Source organism: Numida meleagris, chromosome 1 (genome assembly GCF_002078875.1).
Source record: "Numida meleagris isolate 19003 breed g44 Domestic line chromosome 1, NumMel1.0, whole genome shotgun sequence".
Lineage (NCBI taxonomy): Eukaryota > Metazoa > Chordata > Aves > Galliformes > Numididae > Numida > Numida meleagris.
The window spans coordinates 140,203,101-140,226,345 of NC_034409.1; the positions used below are offsets into that span (position 1 = coordinate 140,203,101).

Here is a 23,245-nt window from a genome sequence, read left to right on the forward strand (position 1 = left end):
TGAATGGTTTATATAAATGTGTTTGTGTGATTGACCACAAGCTACATATCTAATTTTTTGTTTCCAGTATTGTCTCTGCATAAACATGCTTATGAGTTTTGATGCTTGCAAACATCTGCACAATGGAGAATAGGAAAGTGGGAGTACACATCTTGTTCCTAACCTGTCTAGGAGGTAAGATTTCATTCTTATTTTGTAATAAAATGAGTGCTTGTTGCTGCCAACAAAGTCTTCAAAGAGAAAGGGGACCTTCTGAATTCAAAGAAGGAGGGTTGCCTCTTTATGTGTAATCAGAGTACTCTCTGCAGAACTCAGTAACAAAAGTGTAATGTACCCCAGTGATCTATACTGAACTTAAGAAACATGGGTAAAGGATGTGATTTCTCTTTCATCCACTTTCATACTGAATTTCTGGTTAGGAAACATAAACCTCTTAAAAACTATGCAAGTAGAAATTTGGCATCAGAGTGGAAGAGATGTACTTTCAGTGATTATCAACAGCAAGTGTAATTAACTCAGTCCAGAATCACAGTTGGCATAATTAAGTATCCACTGCCCTTGGTGTTTACACAGTTATTTTCCCCATTACACAGATGATTTCTTGGCCTATATAATATGGAAATCTACAAAGATTTTTTTAAATACCTACATAATTTAATATAAGTAGACTGAACAGAGAAAGCGTATAGTTTACTTTTCCTGAAAAAGACGTATAAGAACCTTATTTTCTTAGAAGCTAAAAGTCACCCTTTTCTCCAGTGCTTCAGACAATGAATTATGCATGTTTATGTCTAACACTGGAAAAAAAAGAATATATAATTCAAATAATATCTAATTTGGGGGGGGGGGTTCTTTTCTACTGAACTCTTTCTAAGAGGTAAAGGGATGCATTGTATTAGTAGTAACAGAAGGAAAATGGCTTCAAAACGAATATTTTTTTTTCCATCTGGTAGGCAAGGAACTTATTTGCTCTTTCACTCTATAAATCTTACTGTTTTGTTGCAAGCAGTATCTGGATTCCATAAGAGAATTTGCAAAACATAAAGTAAAATTTCCATGGAACTATGCACATTCTACAGATTTATAGTAACTTTTAATTTCTTCCTGATCACCCCGTATGCAAACATACATGCAGCAGAACCAAAAACACCATCAGATACTCCAAAATTAATTCATGAAAAGATGGAACTCCCTTGCTCTAAAAGTTGAGTTGTTCAACACCATACTGGTAATGAAGATTAACACCTCTATTACAACATCACATCTTAAGTTAAACATCTTAACTTAATTGTATATTATATGTGTATATATGTAATCTGGGAGCAGGTTTGTGCAAATCTACCATTACGTTTCATGACTGCCTAAATTTTGTTTTATATGCTATAGAATTCATTAAAATATATGATTGACAGACATTATCTCAGTACGACATCAATCAAAGAAATATTTATTACAGATTAGAAGAATTTCCCACTGATAATGTTATACTTCCTTTTAGCCAGCATAATTATCTCCAGAATAAAGTCAGTGTGTTAGCACTTATTACATTTACAAGCTGATGTTCAGATGGTAATGAAATAACAGTTCCACAATAATAGTAATATGCTATGTAGTTAGCACAGACACATACATCATCTAGTAACTTATTAGTAGTGCTCTTTTTGTAGAAAAAGAGACAGTCCTTTTCCATCAAGTACTAAGGACCATTGTATCAAACTTTCCTAGCAAAGATCAAGTTTTCCGACTGAGTGATGACGAGGATAGATTTATTACATTTAAGTTAGATTTTCCTTTCTTCCCTCACTTTTCAAACTAGACTAGCCCAAATCAATTCAATTTCCAGATAATCAGAAAATAGATGACTTTACAGTTCTGAAATGATTGTGGTAGTTGCCGTAACATAAGAAGCATCAGAAATTTTGAATAGATGAATAATCTCAACGATTTATAGACTTATTAGTCTTAAGTGAAAGAAAGGATAATTTATATAAATTATTTTACCTTTAAGCATTCTAAACAGAGATCTACAAGAGAAAATTATGTATTTTTTTGTAAATTCTCTGAGGTTGCTGAAGTTACAGATAAGTGGAGACATATTTCTTTGAAATGCTTAAAAACTGGCAAGATCCAAAGAGGGTATTCTCTCCAGTTTCAGAGAGAAAGACCAGACAGATCTTAACAGAAGGAACTTTCTAGTTTAATCACTGAATTGTATCTAGAAATACTTAGCACAATTCACTATTTAAGAAAATTAAAAGGAAAAAAAAATGACCAAAAGCCCATACAAAACTACTACTACTAATAATAAATGCATTGCTAATCTTTTGATTTACTTTGGAGAAAGTTGTTCAGCATTGCCTTCAGGCATTGCTCTAAATTTCATGATCGAATTAAATACCTGACTGGGACAACCTGGACTCAACAAATTTGTGGATGTTTCTGTCAGAAAATGCCAAAGAATCATATCATACTCAAAAGATAACTTTTTGACCCCTGCAAATTTATTTTTAATAGGATTTGATTTTTATTTGATTTTTGTATTTCAGACTGCAAAAATAAAATTTAACTTTAGAATCTGAGATTCATTCCTACTTTAAAATGAAAGAAATTCTTCACTAAGAAGGTGGTGAGGCACTGGCAAAGGTTGCCCAGAGAAGTTGTGGTTGCCCCATTTCTGGGGGCATTCAAGGCCAGGCTTGGTGGATTCCTGGACAGTCTGATCTAATGGCTGGCAACCCTACCCACGGCAGGGAGTTAGAACTAGAGGATCTTTGAGGTCTCTTCCAACCCAAGCCATTCTATGATTCTAAAATGACATTTCTTGCTGTCCTGTTCTTTGATGAATGTTGAATCTATTATTAATCAATATTATTGCTGATTAATACTGCCAGATAATCTAAAGTAACTGTTTCATATAATATGTAAATTATTGCTATTACATGCAAGGCTAGCTTTTTTTTCCGATGTATACTAAGTTTGATTAAACATCTTGTCAGAATCTGAATTTGCTATTCCATAGACATGATGCTTAGTAACTTTCTGTTTCTGATATTGACTCTAGTGGATACCAATTGTCAATTTGTATGCAGCTGTCATGGTGGAGGAGGAGCTACTTGCAATATTTCCTATTATATACAATGGAATTTTTTATGGTTGTTAAGAGTTCCCAAAGCCCAGGAAAGCTAATTCAACAAGTGCTCTTCATAAATATAAACAAATGCTCAGAACATAGTCCTTAACGTCTCTCTCAGAAATCTGTGTTGGCATCAACATAAGTAGGGCACGATGCAGTGGTTTTTTGAACAGACGTGGTAACAGTGGGAGCATTTGCATGAACAGGCTGTAACAGGTCAGTTCCTTTGCTCTGTGAAGCCAGACCTTCTCTGGGTCTCATATTCAAGAAGTAAACAATTTTAAAATTAGAATCTCCACAGAAAAATCTCTCTTCTAAAATTGCAGTAATATAGAAGAACCTGTAAGCCAGCTTATTTACACAAGTGTTGCTTCCTGCTATTTCACTGGAGATGAAAAACAAGAATTTTTGGCCTCTATTTGAAATACTTTTAAAGGTATGATCACAGTTTGGCCACATTTTTGATCAGTTGCTACAATAGCTGCTACTGTGGAATATCATATCTTGAGATGTGTTTATGTTGAATGTAAAGCCATCAGTTCCTCCATGTTGTATGAAAACATGCACTGTTTTTCCTACGAAGTCTTGTGTTTTCATTGTTCAAGTGTTCAACTAAAAGGCAAGGGGAGTTGGGAAGTTGGGACAGGATTAATTCTTGACACAATTATATATATATAGCATTTTTTCTAAGCAGGTTGTCTCTTTACAGTAAACCAAGTAACATGTTTAAACAGTTAAAAGTGGAAAACTAAGTTACTGAATTTTTAATAGCATTAATCATTATTGCTGATTAATCTAGTTTAGAAACGCAGCTGAAACAGCACTAGCTCCTTCTTCCAAACCACATAATATTTTATGCTTTTTTTCTGCTTCAGAGATTTCTGTACAATAGGGAAGACAACAGCGTGGATCAAGGAAAGAGTAGGCAAGTGAAAATGTCTCACTGTCTCGCCCTGCAGACTTAACATTTATTATCTTTTCTCAGTTAGGACATTAGATCCATTAAGGATTGGTCCTGTTGAAAGCTACTGCAAAACCTAAGAGCAGTTGCCATGGAGCAAAGTGGGTGCTTAATCGTTGCCATGGTGGAAACTGGATGTGTAGATGGCATTAACTACTTAGGCAGCAATTTGAACATAAGCACTGGTTGCAGGCACAGGAATTTCCATGAGCAGAAAACTATGGTTCTTAACATGCTACCGACTTCCCATGATTCCTTACATTATTGCAAATATTGTTTTTAAGATAATGGGTATTGATGAGCATTATCCATTAGAAGCTTAAACATTAGCAGGTTTAAAATATTTTTTGTAGATTTTTTTTTCCAAAAGCTTTGTCTTCTCTATTACATAAAAGAACTGAAAGGTACAATACTAAGAGAGAGAAAAAAAAAAGCTAGCTTATAGAGCTGACAATTTTTTTTAAGCTTTAAATCAATGCATCCAAATTTAATTTTTTTTTTTTTTTGCTTTTAGTTTCAGTTTGTCCAAAGTACAGTAAATTTAACTATATTCCTAGACAGACTGAAGACAATAGTTAATTTGTTATCTAACTCATGATAAAAATGCTTCTGGAAAGCTGTTACAGAAGCTGCTACTGACATTTATTGAGATGCATATAAATTATAAATAAAAGAGAACTTCTTTAAAAAAAAAAAAGAAACTACTATCAGAATCAGGTTCTACGTAAATGCTGAATAGCAGTGGATAATTGCCATCTGATTGGCCTCAGTTTTTTTAAAGCCTGCAAAAGCCTTTGATTTAGCTGATCACATTATCTTGGGGAGGTTATATTAGTGCCCTAGACTGCTTCCAAACTAAACAACCGGAAAAAAATTGGAGTACTTTTTCCTCATTTAACTATGAGCCCAGCCTGCTCAGGTTCCACTGTTCACATGTAAACTTCATTTTTCAAATCACCCAGCAATGTCAAGCAATGATTTACTTGATACATTATAGCACTTGAGTAAAAGAACCCTAGGAAGGACAAGAAGTCAGAAGAATATAGTATATATTACTCCACAAAATGCCTGTATACATTTAAGTAAACTATCTAGCTTCACCATGTCTTCATTTCAACTGAATCTCCACACACTGAGTAACTGGAAATAATGGGTGGAGAGGAAAGAAAAAAAGTCTTAAAATTGAGTGGTGAATTAACAGTATTGATTTCTATACCTATTTACAATTTAAAATGTTTTTTCCATGATTGGATTTTCCATGTATGTGTATTCCTAATCAAGGAAAAAATCTCAGGATAGCAATGCTGCCTTCTTTTGCTTAAAGGAAAGAGAATGAAATGAAGTGAAACTCACAAATAGGAAGAAAGAAGTGCAGATTCCATCACTTTTATGGTCTCATTATTCTGGTTCTATGAAGATAAAAAGAGGTCCTTCAGTACAGGGCAGTCAGATGAAATTCTCTGAATAACTAATGGAAATACAGAATAATACAAGTCTGCTTATGAAGAAACCTGAGATTATATTTACAAGTTAGAAAGGAGTAGCTTAAAGGCAAACATTCTTCTCTACTTTGCACTTCATTTTTTGTATTTATAAGGCAGTTTGCAAGTGTGTTATATGCTATGCTATTGCCAGTTGTTGATTTGTGTTCATGTATTGAGCCTGTTTTGCTTTTAGGACATAAATGCTCTGAAGCGCTGATCTGAACGTTCGGCACAGTTTGGCTATTGTAAAAGCATTATGTGCAGGTAACAGAAAATTTATAATAAAATAATGTACATGTTTACTCCTAACCTTGTGCTGTAGGCTGACTCAATAAAAAAATGTATTTGAGCCCAGTTTCAGGTGAAAAATACAATGATATACACATTGAACATAGCAATAAAAGATTACTTAGACTGTTTTCAGAATTTTCAGTTACTGAAATGCAGTTTTGAGAGAGTTTTTACCAGAAGTGTGATGTTTAAATTTTACTGAACTAGTTTGAGAACTAAAAATCAGAGCATTCTTGGCACTAGAAAAGTCTTTCTCTTACATAGATGAGTTGAGGCCATAAGCTGTGATTTTTCATTACTTTCTGATGGACCATTAAGCAGCTATTCTATCTATAACCAAGATATGTCATAGTTCAATCCAAAATTATAGGTGCAATGCAGGAATCAGAGCAAGGTTCTTTGATCTATATTGTATCAGAGATCAAACTAGAGAAATATTATAGGCCTTTTGTCCCTGACACGCATGAGAAGCAAGAGGATGTGGAGATATAGCCTAATACAGTCACAACTCTATGAATTAAACTCACCTAGTAATTATTAGTCCTTTCCACAGATAACAGAGGCTATAATTTCCTTTTAACTCATTTTTACCTCACTGTAAATGACTGCTATTAGTCTCTCACATCCCTCTCCCCTACCTCCTGCTTGAGAGCTAGTTCCTTATCCTCTGTTAGCTCTGCTTTCCCCCCTCCTTACCATGCCAACCTCTGAGATCCAGGCCAGTATTAAATATCAGACCTCATCTGAGGTATCTAACTTAGGCTCCTAGGTTCCGTCTCTAGTCAATAGAGAAACCTTCCCTGTTAAGTCCTTTCTTGGAAGAACTGAAGGTGTCTTTTTGATTTCCACTGTCCATGGCATGGATGACCTGATACTCAACTTATAAGCTGTACTGCATCATGTTTTTTGAATACCTTTTTATAAGGTCATCTTTCTGGCTGTATCACACATTATGAACAGGTGATCTCTGGTGTTGGGATACCAGTACCAGCAGCAGTAGACTGTTCTCCTCTCAGGTGATATTGCCCTTGCTTCAGGCCTGATTCCTCAAAAGGAAGACAACCCTTGAGGCAGCCCCAACCTCTTCTTTTTCCAAGTCATATTTTCCTGCCTTTGAGTTTTAAAGTCTTGTATTCTGGCTTTCCTGTTAATGAATCCCCCTCTTTATCTCATTCATCTCATTCTCATTCAGAAATTATTGAATGTTACATGTATGTGAGTAATATCCCTATGGCAAATAAGTAATGTTACACATTTCCTGTTCACCTCTACTACATTTCAGACAACTCTGCTAACTGTGACCCTCTTGAAAAGATTGCATTTTTTTAAAGATCCGCCTTTACATTCGATCTTAACCACTAGCAGCAGCAGTGAAATCAGATGGGCTGTAAAATCTTGAAGATGTGCACTGAATTTGGTAGTGCTAATGGGAGATCTACAGCTTTCTCCTCTCCAATACCCCAGCGTCTCTCCATCACATAAACCTGCAGGGGAAGATAAAATGCAGATAATTACATTCTTGCTCATTTTAGGCATTTTATACTTGTCTGATAAAAAAACTTCTTCCTTCTTTCTGAAATATACACAAAGAAACTCTCAGTTCCCTTTCCAGAAATAGCCAATTGGCAACAGCTAACGGAAAAATTGACTTTCCAGCAAGATCTAAAATATTTTCAGATTTTTCTTTCTGTCTTTTCAAAATCTGTAAGCAGCAAGGGACAAAAAGAAAAAAAAAAAAGCTCAACAATTCTGCATCCAAAAGGAAAACTGAGGAAATTTCAATATATACCCTCTTTTGCTAGTTTATTCTTCTCTAATGCTTTTCTTCTCTGTATTGTTCCTCTACCAAACATCATGCACATCATTGTAATATGCATTTTCATTTGAGTCATGCATTAAGTAACGTGACTAACATCTGTCATGCATAGTTTGTTCACCCATCTCTAATTCTCTCAGGTACAGAAAATTTAAAAAAAAATAAAAAACACAACAAACCACAGAATTTATCATCTTAGGATATTCACAAATAATATAGAGTTACAGTGTGTACATTGACCTCTCTGGCTATTGTAATGAGTTTTTCAAAATTTTAATCTGTCATTTTTGCCTGAATTTCATAGAATAATAGAATCATAGCATCACCAATGTTGGAAAAGACCTCCAAGATCATCCAGTCCAAACATTCACCTATCACCAATATTTCCCACTAAACCATGTCCCTCAGTACAACATCTAAATGTTTCTTGAACACCTCCGGAGAAGGTGACTCCACCACCTCCCTGAGCAGCCCATTCCAGTCCCTGACCACTCTTTTGGTGAAGAAGTATTTCCTACCATCCAACCTGAACTTCCCCTGGTGTAATTTGAGGCCATTCCTTTTAGTCTTACAGCTTGTTACATGGGAGAAGAGGCCGACACCCACCTCACCACAACCTTCCTTCAGGTCATTGTAGAGACTGATACAGTCTCCCCAACTCTCCTTTTCTCCAGACTGAATGTCTGAATCCTTTTTTTTTTTTGGTTCAAAGCTTGTTTTCTGAGGTATCTTTTGTGATAAGACTCTAACTGACTTACCAAGGAAGCGAACACTGGGTGTCGCCATGTGGTAATCAACATCACCTTGTGAACATTTGAAAGCATTTCCTTCAGAGCTCTTTGCCTCAGGAAGAGAATGCTCAGGAATGTTTACTGGCAGAAGCTCTGGCCTGTGACCAAATAACTCCAGCTTGGTATGGGAGACTGAGGAATGATACCATCATATCCTGTGAAAAACAGGATGTGGGTTGGCACCTCCATGCTCCCTCTTATCTGCTGGCAAGGCCCGGAAGATGGGAACAAAGGAGTTTCTGCTGAGATCCCAAAGCCAGAAGCTGCCACTCCAAAGAGAGCTGACTCAACCACGTTGGATTTGAGCTGTCACTCCAAAGAGAGCTGATTCGACCACTTCGGACTTATAAATAAGTTCGTACTGCTGTTGGAAATTGTCGTCAACCGAAGCGGTTGTCAGCTGGAGCTGTCATCAACCGAAGCGGTCATCAACTGAACAACGACCCCCTGGTGACCCATCACTACTGAAGATCAGCGTCTGCACTACAAACAATGCTGGACGCATAGTGGTGACTATCTCTCTTGCTTTCTACAAAGATTCCTTGCTTTTATTTCCTATCTCTTTTCTATCGCCCGCCTTCCCTTCCCCATCTCCCTAAGCAACTAGGATTTGTAATAAACTGGTCAGGCTAACATTTGACCCATTGTGTCTTAATCTCGCCATCGGGTATGCATGTATTAAAAGAACCTCCTACAAGAAAGACATTGAGGTGCTGGAACTTGTTCAGAAAAGAGAAGTGATGCTGGTAAAGGGAGTAGAAAACAAGAGTTACGAGGAAAAATTGAAGGAACTGGAGTTGTATAATATAGAGAAAAGGAGGCTGAGGAGAGACCTCATTGCTCTCTACAACTACCCAAAAGGAAGTTACAGCTAGGATTATGTCAGTCTCTTTTCCGAGGTGATAAGTAATAGAACACAAGAAAATAGCCACCATTTGTGTAAAGGGAAAATTATTTTGAATATGAGGAAGAATTTCTTCACAGAAAGTGTGGTTAGATATTGGAAGGGACTGCCCAGGGAAGTGGTGGAGTCATCATCCCTGGAGGTACTTAAAAAACATGTGGATGTATAACTTAAGGACATGGTTTAGTGGTGGACTTGGTAGTGCCAGGTGATGGCTGAACTTGATGATCTTGAGAGTCTTTTCCAACCCAAATTATTCTATGATTCTAAGTGCATTTCATAGGCTCAGCTTGCCTAGGCACCTTGGCTTCTGAAGGGGTTCCACTTCCATAAGCAACCTGCTCTCTCTGATCCATCCTGGAGAAACAACATCAATGAATGTTGGACTACAAAAGGTAAACTATTATCATTGTCATCATCTCACAAGGAAATACAGTCTGTGCAAGATTGGCAGTACTGTATGGAGAGTTCAACCCTCAGCAGTAGAAACAGAGCATTTCCCAGGCTGTACTGTGAATGACCTCACTCTGACAAGATTGGCATTAAAGGTGAAGGGCTTGTTCTGTTTGCATATAAATTATTTCTTCAGCTCTTCTGTTAGACTGAGAGCTTCAATTCATCTATCACTAATAGCCATGACAGATGTACAGCTTTCAGTTATTACCAGCACAGATCTGATTTGAAGTGAAACAAAGGTGAGAGGCTTCATAGCGATATGCTAATTTTTTAAGGTACTCATTGTCCCAGAGTAAGTATCCTTTCTGCTGACTGGAACATAGAGTTTTCATATTATTGCTCATTGAGGAGGTAATTACAAATGAATTACTTGAACTGCTGTCTAAAAAGTACAGGCTCTCTATAAAATCATCTAGTCAGTCAGATATTCTCAGGTCATAAAAATTTGTATTGGTTACCTTCGTATGGAATACAAAGGATTTTTTTTCTGCAAATGTAAGTCAGCTAGGACACAATTTAATGCAAATGCTGAAAAAATTATTTTAAAAAATCATCGCCTATTCTCCTGATTCCTTCCATCCTTATATTCCCTTATTCCTGTCTTCACATCAGACCCTGTTTTACATTGCTACAAGCATTTATGGACAGGATCCTTCTAAAAAAGCAATCCAGCCTGCTCAGCCCCATAGTCTGGCTCACTGCAGGTAAAAGCACAGGACAAAGATACAAGAACCTGCAAGAAGAGGTGCGCTGCCACATCTCACAGTGATGCTGGCTCAAAATGTATATTAAACTGTAGCTTAGACTTCTAGTCTTCCAAAGATTAAGTTCTTTAAAACATGAGGAGGATCATGACAAAGCAAAGACTGATCACAATATGTTCAGCTAGGGACAAAGTGTGTTTGTAGTATGCAAGTGTACTTTGAATTTTTACAAAAAATTCCATGCCTTTTCATCCTCAAAATACCCATAGTAACTTGTCTAAGAAAAAATGATTTCAATGTTTACAGCAACAAAATTAAAATTTTAGGGCACCCAAACTTAAAAGTAATTATTATAACAGTAGTAAAACACCACCGAAAACACCGTCCACGGTGTGTATGGTATTCAGTGAGCAGATTTTCCACAAGATAATTCACCGTAGAAAATTCCAATTAATTTTGCTGCGTGTGGATAATTAAGAGCCACTCTGGGAAAAGAACTTTCAGATGTGCAACTTCTACTGTCACTTCATTTTGCATATTCTGGCTCTTTTTGTGTTTATGTATGTCATAAGATCAGTATAATTATGTATAGTGCATGAGAAACAACATGATGATGGTTGAGAACTTGAAATTACCAAGGCCAACAAGAATAAAGGTATGCATACATCAAATCTCTTATTAATAAGTAAAACATTTGCTATGAGTACTAATGTCTGAATACATTATTTCCTTTCATATTAACCCTATTGAGTAGAATTATGAAGTGTATAAATATTAACCATTACATATTAATCTCAATAGCTAACAATTAAAATATTAACAATTAAAATATATGTCAAAAGAAGAAGGAGGAATAGTTTTTCTGACCTTGCAGTTCTCTTTATTCTGAGTGAATGAGTGCTCCATCCCTGTTTGTGGTTATCCAGATCTCTAACGAGCGTTGTCAGCAGCCAACTGATATGGTAGTGCAAAGTTCAAAGTTGTCTGACTCTCATTTATTCCATTTATAAAATACGAAATGCTCAATATTAAAAATCCTTAGCTCAGTGGAAAAATAAAATCCTATAAAGAAACACTCCTTTATAAACCAACATACAGGACAACAATTATAAAAAATACTGAGAAATATTTCTAATGTCACCAGTGCACATTTTGATCCTAAAATTGTAATTGCATGACCCTATTTAAAAAAATCAAATATAAAATTAAGGTCACCTGAAAAACTGTTACTAAACTTAAAACAAATTTGCAATTTCAGGTTGAAGAACTAAGTACTGCATATTACTATAAATGTATCTGCTATTGTTGCTCTATTCAAAATTTTAAAAATGAGTAAATAAATAAGAACAAGAAATATAGTGATCTTACAAGCAGTTAAATAAATTTGCATGTATATTAAGTTTAAACTGTCCGGTACATTTTCATCTAGAAAATTAATGGATAGCCATACAGAAAATTTTGAAAAGGGCTGTGATTTTCGTATTTATTTTGCTGTGCAAAACTCAGTGCATTTTGGAAATAATGAATAATGCAGTTTGATTATGGTTATCAGAAACTAGTTCCCAAAAATTACACACCAAAACAAATTTTGTCACAGAATGGAATACACATCATATTTTGATCAGGTTTTGGAGAACATGAAGGACTCTTGCACACACATGCTGGACTTGTTATGCAAGAATCAGATTCAGGAAAAAAGCAGCTAAAATTAAAAAGCTGCAACTGTGTTTTATAGCTTAAAACGTTCCATAACCAGAAATTAGCTAAAATACAAAGTTTTCGATTGTTTGTTTGTTTTTTATAGTCTTTCCTGGTGTCATAGGTTCTTCACAGATTAAAAAATAATAATTAAAAAAACAGTAATAACGACAGGAATTGTTGGAATGAACAAACCTTGAAATACTACTTTCTATAGTATAAAACAGAAATAGATATTTCATTCAGATATTGCTTCTTTTTCCAAAATTGTGAATATGAAAAAGGTGGTCATACTACAAGAGGATCACAGCAGGCCCAGGTCTCTGTAAGTCTCGTGTCCTGAAACTTTCCAGACATCAAGATCAATGAGAGAACAAGGTTAAAAGAAGTAAGTACTTCAAATTAATATCCAGATTTAACTTTCGCAAAGTTTCTATTGATCATCAATTAGAAGTAAACTGCCCTTCAGCGTGGATAGCATTCATCTGAAGAATAAAAAGAGTTGACAGCTTTAATAAACTATCCCATGATCCCTTCCAATTTATTTCCACAATGCTGACTGTGTTTACTGCATTGAAAATCATTCCACATTAAAGGCCGTATCAGGGGAAAAGTTAGCAAAGACTTTGGTACAATATAAATTATTATCTCCATAAAATATTTCTCAATTCTTTTCTACGAGTGGCAGAGAAAGTAAAATAAGAGGACAGAACAATTTGTTAATTTTCAGAAGTAAGGAAATAAATAAAGATACCTAGTGCAATTGTTATTGCATCCGTGCTCTCCTGACATTTTAAAAGCCTGTTTAAAGAACAAGAAACCCAAGATCAGCATGTACAAAGCTCAATATTTTTATTTCACACCTGTTTACGTATGGGAAGAAAACTAAAATTGGAAATGAATCTCAGCCTGACCCAAAAATTGCAATTTCTGCAATTCAACTTATTTTTCACTGGATTTCAGAGTACAACATGTAAGGGATTAATTTGTCCTAATTCAATCTCCTAAAAGTCAGATATTTAAACCTAAAGTGGACATTCCTACAGTGAAGAAAACAAGAAAAGAGTGTTTCATTCAAAAACAGACAATTTAAATCTAATACCAAGCTTAGACTTGGACATCTGAATATTAGAATCATAGAATAACAGAATCATATTATGTGGCTGAAGTTGAGCAAAATACATCATAAAATGGCATCACATGCCTAATAAGAGTATAAAATATCTTTTGTATGCATCTAATCAAATTTGTGGGAATTCTGTATAAAGCATTAAACTATAAAAAATTCACATCCCCTGGACACATATAACTTTTAAAATCTTTACTTTCAGCAATAGTCCAATGTCCCTGAAGTTTTCAAAAGTATTCTGTTTACGAAATTTGCCTCACAATTAGTTTTGCAATTTTGTTTGTTCAAAATTACATCAGGAATGCTGTCAGTGCAGCCATCTTTACCTGTAGAGCATTATACAGAGGGGTTTCCAAACATTTCTCTGTATCATATGTCACCAGAAAAGTTATGTCTTTATATGTGTTAATTTGCTCTATTAGCTCAAGAGACTTTCTAAGATTAGATTAGGCAGAAGATCACTTATATAATGTATTTAATTATTTTCAAATGTTTTCCATCTGGAAATAAGAAGGAAATTTACTATCAAAATATCTGTGGTCCAGCAGCAGAAGTTTCACAGTCAGTAATAAATACATTGCAAGAGAAGAGCTACTACAGAAGCACAGATCCTCATCCCAATGTTCGATTTGGCCCAGATACTTTAATGACCCTTTGCAGGTTTTTATTTCTCTCTTTCCACCATCTTGAGAAACTAAGGCAACCAACCACTTAGAGAAAGACCTGAAGCTAGGGAGATAAGTCTAGGCTTAGAAGACAGTTTTGAAATAAATGTCTTGATTATTAAAACATCTATTGCTGACAAGTTTAGAATAACTACTGTTATGTGCAGAAAACATTATGAAGTGTTTTTTCCTGTATTAACAAGATTGAAAAAAAAAAATAACCTGAATATCTATTAAACAAGAGGCACCAGAAGAGAATGAAGAATAACTCTGTATGCTGAATGAAATTTTTAATAGCTAAAACAATTCTGTTATGTTACTGAAAAAATTTATTGCACCATTAGTTTATACAAAGTAATAACTTATTCTACAAAAACTGCTTTCATAAAGAATTGTCACTGTGAACTAGCAGTCGAGGACAAATGAATGTATATATTCACTATGCTCACTAAAATACTTCAAAAATTCATTAATATCTTCAAATAGTCTGTCCAGAGTATTATTTTTCATTCTGACTAATACATTAATTTTGCATCAGCTGTAAAACAGAGATTCTCTTTGTTAAACTCTTCTAAAATATGACATTTTCTTAGAAGTTTGTCTGCAGAAAAAGAATACAGTGAGCTTTAATATACTCTTACAAATTAATTTGCACTTTGCTATATTAACAGATAATTTGAACAAATTAAAAAAAAAAAGGCAGTCTATGCCCACCTTAGTCTTGGCAATATGGTTAAAAGCACAGAATTTTAATTGTGATTTTACAGCACTTACCTTGAGTTTATTTGCTAAATTTTGAACTTTATTGTGAGCAATATCCTGTTTGCTAAGAATTGCTTTCTAGTATTCACTGGATATGTGAGGCAACAGTGATGCAAGATATATGACATTAATAAAAGCCACTATTTTAAGAAGAGCCAAGGCAGCTGACCTGTCATTTATTACTTCCTCAATTCTGTAAAATTTACTAGACCAAAAATAAATTACTGCTCAGTTTGTGCAGAGATAGCACGTGTTGCCTGCTGCTTTGCATATAGTTGATTATATTCAGGCAGAAGTCAGATATTTGTGGGTAAAGACTTTTAGCTGGACATGAATTTCCACAGGGTTAGTATTCATGAAAGAGAATGTCTTTTTCATCCCTACTATTCAAAACATCTGCAAACACAAATTTGGCATGAAGAAGGAGAGATCACAAGAAATGAAAACAATTTGTGCTATAACTATTTTGAAACTACTATTTAGTGGCACTCAAGTAAGTAAGCAGCAGAATAAACTAAAATACCTCCTCTGACATTAAATCAGTCATCAGCTCAGTCTCCAGAGAGATGAAGAAAGAAAGCAAAGCTTTTGATTAGTACCTTTTGCATGTTGTTGTTCACCATTTCCACAATAATGTGCTTAGTGCTACGCGACTCCTACATCCAATAGAATTCCTGTAATGATTGTAATCAAATAGTCATATAATAATCACCCAAAATCACCAGAAACAAAAAGGAGCAAAGTAAATAATGAATACATAATAATGTCATAATAAATATAAATGAGAAAATACAATACATTATGAACTATTGCCCCCTCCCTGGAGGCATTTAAGGCCAGGCTGGATGGGGCTTTGAGCAACCTGGTCTAGTGGGAGGTGTCCCTGCCTAGGGCAGGGGGGTTGTAACTAGATGATCTTAAATATCCCTTCCAACCCAAACCATTCTGTGATTCCACATCGCAAATTCCAGCATGACCAGTATAGTTTGATGATTATCTTTATACATTATTAAATATCGGAACACTGGTTTTTATGAAAGTGACATTATCATTCTGAGGAAAGAAATTCAGTCCAAACTGTCAAACCTCTTATTCAAGATTCCCCATATACACCAGTTAGTCACAAGTCTAACTTCTCTCATTTAAAAAAAAATTATCTCTCTTTGCACAGATGTATTACTGCACATTAGCTGTTCTTGTCTTGCATAATTGTATTTTGTTTGACTTCTCCTTCTATGTATGAAAGTGCTGCAGTGCTCTCTAGTAGTGAAAAACAAAACCTCAAAGCTTAGTTTAGCTTTATATCTCAGCCTTACTATCACAGAAGATGAATTATCTGCTTTAACATATGGTTCTATGTATTAGATGTCTAAACTTAAGATATTCTTGTTTTTTATTATTATTGCTACCATTTTATGACTGGAGAGAAAGAAACACCTCTAGAGAACTTTGATTCCCATTTGAAAATAGGTATGTAAATGAGTAATAACAGTAGTCTTTAATTGACTATAGAAGAAGCTTAAGGGGCTGGTTTAAATTTAAAGACTGACATTCAAAAAGCTAAAATTTGAGAAGGTTAATTCCACATCTCAAAACGGTCTGCGAATGTAGTCCTAAACACTACTTAATTTTGCCAGATCAAAATGTTCTGAATATTCAAAATGTAAGTTCTAAGTTACCAAAAAATCCAAGGTGATACAAGAGTCTGTGTCCTATCCCATGTCTCCCACTACTTCACCCTGAACAAACTTCATACACTACTCCTACAGTCAAAGGAAAATGGAAGCTGCAATCAAAGGCCTCCACGGGGATAATAGAGAAATACATGGAGACAGGTTCACTCTCTGAAGGTGAATAGAACCTCAACTCCACCATGCACACACAGTTCATTATATGGATAGTATAATAAGAAGTCCAAAGATAAAAAATGTCTAAATTAGGCAGGTGAGGTTCTACCCAAACAGTGCCCAGTAGTAAAAGTCTTCACTTTCTTGTGTTCATACTTGATTAAAGTGCTAAGACATAAATATTGTTTTTGTAGTTGCATAATCAACACCTTAATATCTGTGTTTCAATAATGGAACTAGCAACAGCACCTTAACGGTAATATCATAACAGTGCCATTACAATTATCATGATAGGCAAGATCTTACAGTTAAACAGAATAGTGCACTAGTTAATTTGTCCGCCTGATGCAGCCAGGATTCAGATACAGCTCAGAGTCTAAAGGTCAGAAGTCATATCAATCCTCTCCATAAATGTGTGGTTTAGTAAGATGCAGTGTCATAAGGGGACAGCAGAGAAAAGCTTATGTGCTCATATGGTGACCCTGAAGCAGCAAACTGAAAATGTTAATATCCATTTAGATTAACTTCCTATAACATTTTGTAGCATGGTAGTGATTAAAAAAAAAATGAAGGAGATTCAGTACATTAACACCTGATTAACAGATTTAGCAGTGGCATTGTTGCTAATGCAGTTAGAAAGTTTGCTTGCAGGACTGTATGTACTAAAGTACTTAAGGAAATGGTTGTCTTTTAATATTCTATCTTCAGACTGATGTATCAAAATGCAAGGATCTGATTTTTTTTTTCTCTGGGATTTTTTCCCCCTGTTTCTTTGGGAATTCAGATTCTCTGGAAGCTTTTAAGTAAACTCTGAGACAACTGACAAGATTTGAGCAACAATTAGTTTTTTAGACTAATGTATAACCTAAGCGATGAACACAAAACATAATGTTATATCCTTTCTTTTTTTTTTTTCATGGTGGTAATGAATAAAGCATCAGCCAGACTCCATCATGATACAACCTCATATTATATAAATAAAGATATAAACTGGAAAACTAGTGAGCCAAGCAAACAATACATATATCAATATACTACTTTTCTTAGCTTCTGTGTCTGTCCCTTACCTAGAAATCTCCAGTAACTACAGTTAATTCTGATAGACCACCACTAAATTTCTAGAGTTCTCAAGCTTGATTAATCTGAATAATTGAGAATGAAACCCAATCCAAATCTGTAATCATTTATGTAGTTATTTATTTATTTATGAAGGCTATCATTCTTGGGAGAACTTGAAAATATCTTTCATTAATTATTCTTGCTTTTTCTTTTTCAGTATGTTTACATCTGAACATACACATACTTGGCAATTTATAAAACAAATTCCAGATGCTCTTTCAGTCTTCTCTTTCATCATCTTCAGTGTGCTAATAACATTTTTAAGTTGGAAGGTATATTAATCCACAAAGACTATTTTGGCATGTTTCATTACAAGTTCAAGCTGATCATTTGACTGATAGTACTATATGTAAAGATTTCCTCAGAAAATAATCTAAGTCAATAGTAAACACAAATATAAGACTCAACACAAAATTTAAAGGCTACTTGAAAAAAAAAAGACACATGCTGTGTTTCTGACAAGCTACTCTTCTGTGTGTAGCAAATCAAAACCTGTATCCTACATCCCCTTGTAACCCCCTTCTCTGCATAGTGAACGTGTGCTCAAAAGGCACATTATAAAACTAGAAGTCAGCATCCACAGATGTAGAATTCCATCTGAAACACTGAAGATTAAAAAAAAAAGTGCACTTTTTTCCTTCCTTCTTTACCATGAGCAAAATCACCTTGTTCTCATTAAAGCTAAAATGTTTTTTGACTAAAAATTTACAGTAAAATTCATCACAGGCATAAAATACCCATCCACAACAGGGATGTTGAACAGAAGCAACATTATCATTAAGAATTTCCCAAAAATGAAGCCTAGAAAATTAAATTACAGACAAGCTCAAATAGTAAGAATAGTCAGAATGAAGTCTTTTGGAACAAGGGACAGGGACAAGAAACAAATCACTGTAATAATACTTATTCCCACCATAAGGATAACAAAATAGATTGTATAAATTCAGAATTCTTTCATGAGCAGAATGAGCAGAAAATGGTTTGGAAGGATTTGCAGTTGTAACTTCTCCTCCCAGCAATAATATAAAAACTCTGAAATTGAGTACCAAAGGTCAGCATGGCAGCACTGGTTAATACACATAAAAATAGAAAACTGATTTCCTCCATTAAATAACATCTCAGAAGAGAAAATGATGACTTACTACAGAAGTGTAATTGTTTTTCTTCTGGTTTTTGATTAAATTAAATAGGTTGCTGTGATTCCTTCAGTAACTTTGATAGTTCTACAATGAAATGATTTGGAAATTAAAATTGTTTTCTCAATGAGAGAAAAATAGCACATAGGAAAGAATGATGATGGTACATGCGGAGAAATCATGTGTGCAGTAATGAACTGTAGGTTGGGCTTGAGATGGAAAAGGTAAATAATGAAGATCAATTATTTTATCATACTTTCAGTGTGATGATCCTTTACATACATTAAAATATTTGAAACTCCAGGGAAAACGGAGCCAGGTTGTGACCATAGCTTTAACTAAGTTCTGAGAAGTTAACGTAAAGAAAAATACTAAGTTTTCTAAGCATCTATTACACCTTAATAATTAATGACATGCAAAACATTTTAGATCCTTCTGTTTCTATAGCAATATAAACTAATGTACATCCTAAAATTTTATAATTGTATAATACCTAACCTAACTGTATAATTTCCCCCAAAAATATTACTTACCTTACACGAATGAGAACTTTTCAAGATTTATTTTTCATATGCACATTCCACAGCTTATACTTGTGAATCCTATGGGAGAAGCACTTTTCTCTGCATGTGCATCCCAAATCTTTGCATTTGAAAGGAAAGGCTCAGAGACACTCACAAAAACCACATCCCAATTTCCCACTGACTCAAGATAGAGTCACACAAAACTCTAAGGCACAGGTTGATGCTAGATTAGTTACACCACATGAATAAAGATGGTGTACCTAAGAACTCCTGTTAGTCTAAGTAACATTTTCTCTTTCAACAACCACATATATGTGCACATCCCAATTTGCAGAACATTCCATCTGTTCATAAAATATCAGAACACAGAAAGGCAAGCAAAGTACGATCAGTCTGAATAAAGCCCTGGAAGTGGAAGCTTCTCTGAGCATTACATGAGCTTTGAAGTACATTTCTTTCTTGCCTGAGATTAGAGTGACTACCAGTCCATTGTATATACAAAAGAACGACCTTAACAGGTTTATTTCAGATTAATCTAAAAACATATCCAAGGCACTGAAAAAAACTTTTGTTCTTCCTTATATAAGTTCTCAGGCAGCTCACACTCTTTGTCTATTGATGGCCAGGTGTAGGTGGCTTTTCTCATTGTTCTGAATTCTTCTTAGACTGCAAAAAGAACGAAATTCACTTTGAAGAAGCTCAGTGGACCCTCTCCTAGGTGTGACCAGAAAAGCACCCTCCATCTTGATTAACTGTCTCTTGATGGGGTGGAACATCTCCTAAAAAGTACCTTTTACGTTGATCAAATGGAAGTTTTCTAGGAAAGGTGGGCAAATCTGCAGTGTCTCCCCCTCTCTTGGGCAGTCTCTCTTATGGCAGCTGATGCAGCTAGCAGTCAGAGATCTGCAAACCCCTAATTTTTCCCCATTGTTTTGGGTAGGGAGCTGGTCTGCAGACTTACATTTATGTAGTCACCATGCAGGTAAACTCAGCAGAAGCTGAGGCATACTAAAGGTAAACTAGTCCCCCAATACATTCTTCCCTTAATTATTATTTTCCCCTTTTAGGCAGTGATACAGAAAGTTCTTCTGTGACTAATTTCAGTCCTATAAAATTGTTTCATTACCCCCAAGTGCTACAAAGGAGAGAGGAAAATGTGCCTGTATTGAAAGCACCTGATTCAAATCCCACCAAAATTCTTTTTTTTTCATTTAGAAATGCTACAACCTTCTCTCCATCAAATATATTGCTAAGCCTACCGTTTTAAAGTAAGAAGTCAAGAGACAGAGTAAAGGTCCAAAAATTTGACTTCTTTGTCACAATTAGCAGCAATATCATCAGCTGTAATACACAGAAAATCCTCTTCTTGTTGACAGTGCTATTTAAAAGTAAATATATAGATGCACTTTCTTCAAATAGTCTCTGTTATTTCTGACCCCCAGACAGAATAGATATGCGCTATGAAAAACTCAGACCACTTCTGAAATTGTTAAGAATATTTTTGCATTCATTTTCTTATAAGTCATTGTTGCATTTAGAAGACATGAAAAAGCAGGCCAGTAAAACATAATTAATTCACAGTCAAAGGGAAGTTTACTGCATGACAATAACAGCATTTGGCCTGTTATGAACCAGTTAGAAAATATTTCTTGATGGCTTAGTGATCAAAAAGCAAGAAGTAGTAAGAAAGCTCTCAAAATCTTTTTGGTGATTAAAATATATCACAAAAATAAATTTTCTTAAAATTTGGTGGTGTTACTTTAAAAACAGTCTCTATTCTAGCTCAAGGCAAATTCTATGAATTAATTACCAAACCAAAGAAAATAAGATATGGACACAATGTCAACTAAACAGTAATAATTGCACCTCTATAATAATCTGTTTAATTGTTGTTTACTGTAATTACATTCTCCTGGCACTCCAGAGTTGCAATTTTCTCTTCAAAGTCAGCAAACTTTCCGTTTATATAAAAGTTTGCTCAAAGTAACTAGTGATGTTACAAGACAGAAGTTAATCAAAGGACCTTACAAAGGGACACCTGGTATCATTTAGGCAAAATTTTTGCCAGAACACAAAACTCACATAAATAGAAACATGCTAGTTTATGGGGGCATTTTTATGCTTGGAAGAAAAAAAAATTAGAATTCAGTTTTAAGTATCTATTATATGAACGAATATTCATGAGACAATATCATTCATTTAATGACCAAAATATGTCTCATTGAGAAGACTGGCAGCTAATTATAATTAACAAGACCAATGATTTTCCCATATCCATTTTCCAGATGTTAATGTAAACTAGATTGACAACATAGATAGACATAACAAAGGAGTCTAAGAGAATTCATTTCCACCTGCTCAGTACCAAAATATCACAGAGGTCAGCAGGAAATTCAGAGCTAATTTTAAGATTTTGATATGTTGAAATGACGTGGCCTCCATGGAACCTTGAGGGCAAACTCAATGAAAATTCATACCACCAAAGAAATCTGGATGAAAAAAAAGAACTCCAAAGATAATTAATATCACTTTTACATAGTGCATCAGTTATGCTGAAGCTTAATGTGAAATAAACACTTGAGTCAAGTTAATCTGATGCTAAGATGATTGGGCAATTTATTACAGCTTAAGAAGGACATTGCCACCAGAACAGGAAATAGAAGTTTTAAAACTTGGGGTAATTATTTTCAATCAGTGCTGCTTTCAAGGTCAAATGTTTAATACTGGCCATTATTTTCTTTCTGCTAACTTTGGCAGGCATTTCACATGTCTCATCCATAAATAATTAAAGAAGTAGCTGCTGTAACCTTTGGAGAAAAACTTGAGTGTCCAAGGTAAAGATTTCATTCAGTCTTTAGTTTCCCCAAAAGACAGCAACATACAGCTTATCTGGCCTATCAAATACTGCATGCTGCTTTCTAATACAACTATATAAACATTTCCTAATAAGATTTCTTTGTGATTTATTTTTCCATTTGGACCATACTCAGCTACTTCTGCAAATTGAGAAAAATCACACAAAGCCAGAATCTTTCTGTAAATGCAACGTGCTAACACAAAAGAAATTAAATGGAATTTAAGATGCTGGCAGCAAGCATGAAGTAATATCTGATGTGTTTTAGATCCTACTAACATTGAAACTATTTGAAATGAAGCAATATTGGGAACAGAGAGGAGATTGTAGCTTTGTTTTCAATTTGCTCACTGTAATTCAAAGGTCTTTCTCTAGTAATGTCTTTATATTAGATTGGACCCAGTCTAAAATCCAGAGACTGAAATATCTTACTCAAAGAAGACCAAAAATGTCTTTTGTGTAGGATAATAGGTGAGCTATAACTTGCTATGCTATTAAATTCTGAAATTAACATTAGTTGCTGAGTGTTGGTGTCCTCCATATTAATCATAATTGGCTTTTAAATCACATACTAAGAAGGGATCTATACACTTAAGTATATTCGTTCCAATTGTAAATCTTGAAGTACATGTTTATGCACTTTGTCTAAAGTGCAATGAGAAAAAGAGAATTCTATGCACATTCTAACATTGAGCAAACTTTCAAATTATTTTCTGGGTTTTTTTTTTGTTTGGGTTTTTAAAAAAATTTCTGGTTTGGATTTGTTTCTTTTCTTGTTGCGAGTTTGATTGTGGGGCTTTTTTGTTGTTTTATTTTTTTCTTTTTGTGAGTGCTCGTATTCAAATAAATGTTCTTAAGATTTCAGCACAGAGAAGTTATAAATTGCAAGGAAGTCTTGTTACCAAGAATAGAAACCACTCTAATTTAGAAAAATTCAAAAAGAGTGTATAGACACATGCATATAAAATAAA

The 23,245-nt window shown here is 34.6% G+C and overlaps 1 long non-coding RNA gene across 1 annotated transcript; it reads right to left on the bottom strand.

The window, feature by feature from the left end:
- Nucleotides 12,327-20,460, bottom strand: LOC110392890. Its single transcript, XR_002434683.1, has 5 exons — nucleotides 20,211-20,460; nucleotides 19,430-20,086; nucleotides 15,394-15,468; nucleotides 12,993-13,039; nucleotides 12,327-12,583 (listed from the first exon to the last, which is right to left on the bottom strand). It is a non-coding gene; the product is annotated as an uncharacterized LOC110392890 (long non-coding RNA).